The sequence below is a fragment of the Vidua macroura genome, chromosome 11 (assembly GCF_024509145.1).
Source record: "Vidua macroura isolate BioBank_ID:100142 chromosome 11, ASM2450914v1, whole genome shotgun sequence".
Taxonomy (NCBI): Eukaryota; Metazoa; Chordata; class Aves; order Passeriformes; family Viduidae; genus Vidua; species Vidua macroura.
Genome location: NC_071581.1, coordinates 14,200,272 through 14,204,698, shown reverse-complemented (window position 1 = coordinate 14,204,698; position 4,427 = coordinate 14,200,272).

Here is a 4,427-nt window from a genome sequence, read left to right as displayed (position 1 = left end):
AACTAGAAATCCTTTTGATCAGGCCTATCAGACACATGGTAGAATTTATTCAAGTAATGCAGCAGTGACCTCTGCTGCACAGCTGATGCTATTTCATGGCTGAATTAAACCTGCTGTTAGTACTCTTTCAGGTAAGTTAAAACTACATTTTTTTTTCAAAAACAAGCATACTTGCCTCAAGTTAAAAACATTCCTCTTTTTCCTAATAAAGAGGAGGGCTTCAAACCCCAGAAGATTATTTTTGAAGTTACTGGCATACACATACCACAGCTTATGTTTTCACTGGTTATCGAGGCATTAAATGAACCCTGAACTACCCTCATAAAAACATTTCTGTTCATTTTACTGGGAAGGAACCTGTGGCACAAACCACTGGGTGCTGTGCCCACAGTCACACCCAAAGTCTATGGCAGAGGCATCAGTTTCAGGGGACATGATGATTTCAAGCCCCATTCTTTAACCACAGGATGACACTTTCCCTTTCCTGTGCCAGATCAGAAGAATATCAACCAACTGTAAAAAGCAGAATGCCAGTACATTATGCTCCACACCATCCATGTGGCAAGGAAAAGCAATACAAACTGGGAAAACAAGAGGCTTGTTTTCAGCTTGTGACTCTACTTGATCATGTAAGAATACAAATGTCCTAAAGCATCTTCATGAAGCCCTGAAGAACCACAAATTCTGCTAAGTCAGCAGAGGCAACAAGGAAAATATTCCTTCTCCTTCCCTCCCATGCCTAAACCTTCTCTTTCCACTCAGTCCTCCAAGGGACCATGTATTTCATGATGAGGAATTTGAGTCTGACCCCTGCCCTGGCCCAGCATTACCGCCCTCTGTTCAAAAACCCAGAGCTGGCACAGAGCAAAGCTGTGTGGTCTCACTCTGACCCTGCCTGGTGAAACCAGGCTGCAGCAAGAGCCAGCTTGCACTCAAACCCCCCAGCCACAAGCAACAAAATGAAGCAGATTCCTATAATCAATCACACAGTGTTAAAAAGGTGTGTCCCTATCTCACAATGTGTTTCTGTCTCAGGCATTTGGTCATCATTGTGTTCTTACTTTTTCTGTGAAAGTCCCATTTTCCTTTCTCATGGAAAAGTTTAACCCCCTAAACAAGCTATTTCTTGTTTTCTTTTTGATAAATGAAACGTAACATTCTCCAGTGTCTTGTGAAGTGTTTTTGCTGAACCTGAAAGCTTCTGGCAAACCATTATTTGCTTTATTCAGTTTTTTTTTACATTCTTTTCAGAGATGTGCTGCAGCTGTGTATGGACTTCCACCTTGCTGGTGCTCTCCACACAAACATCACCACCCTGTTTCTATCTCCTTTACCTTCATTTCAGAGGTACTGACTTCTAGGATAAGTCTTATTGTCCTTATTGTCCAGGCAAGCAGGCAAGCTCACTTTTTTTTTTTTTTTTTTTTTTTTTTTTTTTTTTTTTTTGCTACATGATGGAGTAGCTTCAGCTTATTTGTTTACAACAAATGCCTTTATGAGCCCAGCAAGTAAACAACCTAGTTCTCTTCTGTATTGCTTTTTAATATTTCACCTCTTTTTTTTTGTATCAGTCACAAAATTTTATCAGCTTTCACATTCACTCTCAGATTAGAGGACAGGGATATTAGGTCTTCTACAAACCACTGTGAAGCCCTACTAGTGACAAATCCAATAAATGGCAGTTCTCCCCAACACCTGCTTTCTTAGCTTTTCCTGCTTTTCCTTAGCTCTTCCTCCACTTCATGTCTGCCTAATGTTTGTGAAGGGCCCCTTTTGTAAAACCTTTTATATTAAATGTCATGGTATAGTAAAACTTTTAACAAGGCTTATCTATGCAGCTACTCTGTGAATATATATTCTGATTGCTTCTCAGCTGAATACTTTCTCACTTTCCTGTGATTTTTTTTTAAGACTTCATCAACCAAACTCCTTTGTAGTCATATTTTCCCTTTAATCCTGTCAGTCAGGATTCACCTTTTGTAAATCTTGGCACCAATGCTTTTCTGGTTTCACAAAATTCTGGAAGTTTTACAAAACATTTAATGCTTGCAACATATTTCATGGTTGAGCCAAATGATAATCTGGATTTATATGTTTAGAATGCTTTGTTCTTCTGCCATACTGGCACTGTGTTTGTAACATTCTTTGGGGCTAAGTGTAAAAATAACCCAGAAATTTGCTGGAACCCTCTAACCCTTCTGCCTCCAACAGCCTTACAAAAATTATCTCTTCTGACCTTAGAAGTGACGATTCCTGCTCCCTTCCTTACCGACCAACTCTGCTGTGAGCTCAAAGTCCAGTTCACGTGTGCCTCCCTGCTTAAATATCTCCTTAGATAATGTTAGAAAACACCATATTCTAGTTTACCATGTCACCCCCACTCCCCTACAAACCTCACTGTTGTTACTATTACTGGTAGAACTTTCCACTTTGTGTATCTCTGTCATTTCATTTCTAACCTGCTTGTTCAGCACTGCTACAGTGACTCTCTGATCTCTATCAGAAACTTTCTGTGCTAAGCACTGTAAATGCAGAGCAGCCTTGCTTCAGCTACAGTTTATAATCTTCCCAAGCAATGAGGTAAAAACAGGGAAGAGAAAGCAAATTTGTGGAAAGCAAGAGAAAACAGCAGTTACTCAATACAGTCCAGAAAGGGAGACACCGTTCTCAACATGTGAAATGCTCCAGGGCATAAAACAAACCAACAGTTTTCCAACCTGTTTTTTTAAACTGCTCTTGTCCTTATTTTCCTCCTTACATGTGCAACACCGCTAAGCATCTTGGGATTCAACTTGTAAGTGGAACTGGTAAAAAGGAAAAGCAGTTCTGTTCCCCTGTGCTGAAAGGGAGAGCTTTCCCTCTAAAGTGAAACTAAAATTAGCTCCCACATGCTCAGAGTGAAAGTGGATGTTTGCAAGTTAGGCTACAAAAATTCAGCCAAAACCCCCACTTACAAAATAAGCAGAAAAGAAACACAACCACATTTTTCCCAGTATCAAAGGATAAGAGAGAAGTAGTAGTAATGTGGCAGCTGGACAAAACTAAATTATATCAAGTTGCAAGAGATATAGGACAGGAAAATTAAGCAATTATTTTCTACAGGCAAGCAAGAAAAAAAGAAACTACTTAGAGAAACTTGTTTTCTCTAATACTTTCCTCATGGTTGTCTACCAGCTGATGAAGTTCCTCTAAATAAATCATAACTGAAGGAAATTACAGACACAAAACTTCCAATGTCAAACACAGGGAGTGAAGCACTCCCTGTGCTAAAAGGAACAAAACTTATTCACTAGTGTGTCAAAATATGCATTTTTAGGCTTATCATCAAAAAGAGAATGGAGAAGACAGAACACTAAAATCAGAGACTTTTTCAGAAAAGATAACAGAATTAAATTCTGTAGCTTTGGCCAACATCTAATGAGAACGGCAAGAAAGCAGCATTATGGTTTACAATGCTATTAAAATTATTCTTTTCAAGATTAGTGTTAGACATTCAGAAACAGACCTTACCAAAGCCTACTAAACCATTACAGATTAAAAATTCATTGCAGCCTAGTAAATCTACATTAGACCTTTTAATACAAACAAAGTACTTTCAAAGAGCCTACCTTTAAATGAAGATGAACTGTGACTACTGGGATTTATCTTCTGTCAGGGCCTGAGAGCACCAAAAATCCCCCAGTCCTCATCAACCTCATCTGGGACCTTCACCCATGTGCTCTGCCCACTGGCTCAGGAACTGCATTTAAGTTCAAACCCTCAGCTGCTTTGTTGCTGTGTCAGGACTTAATATTTCTGTCTATCTTATTGTCACCACTTCTGATAACTTTATTCCTTTTTATTTCACTGCAGAGAGAACTAACTGATTCTATTTAAAAGTCTCAGGAACTGAGTTTCTACAGTTAGAGTAGCAGAGCAAAGTCACCAGTTCCATTGCTAAGTAAGACCAGCGATAGCACAAGTCAAATAATTTTTGACCCTATTAGAGATATAGGACAGGGAAATTAAGCAATTGTTTTCTACAGGCAAGCAAGAAAAAGTAGTGATGAAACCCATGAGCCTCTGACTCCAATTTTGTCATACTGTCATGGGGCAGGAAGAAATATTTTAAAAGTTGTTAGATAAGCTTATTTTGGTTATATGATGGAGCTATATGTAAGTACTCAAGTCAAACGGGGTTAACAGGTTAACGGTGGAGATTTTTCCTAATTGTGCAATGCTAAAAATAATGTTGGACAATTGAAAGTCTTCGATGTCACATCCTTTCTTAGAGCTACATTTCACAGTTATTTTGCAGAAAGTTGTTTTTTAAAAAAAACCAAAGAATTCAACCAATCTGTGCTTATAGGACCATGTCCAGCTGAGTTTTAAACACCTTTGAAGACTTCCACCTCTCTGGACAACGTGTTTAACTGTTCAGTCACCTT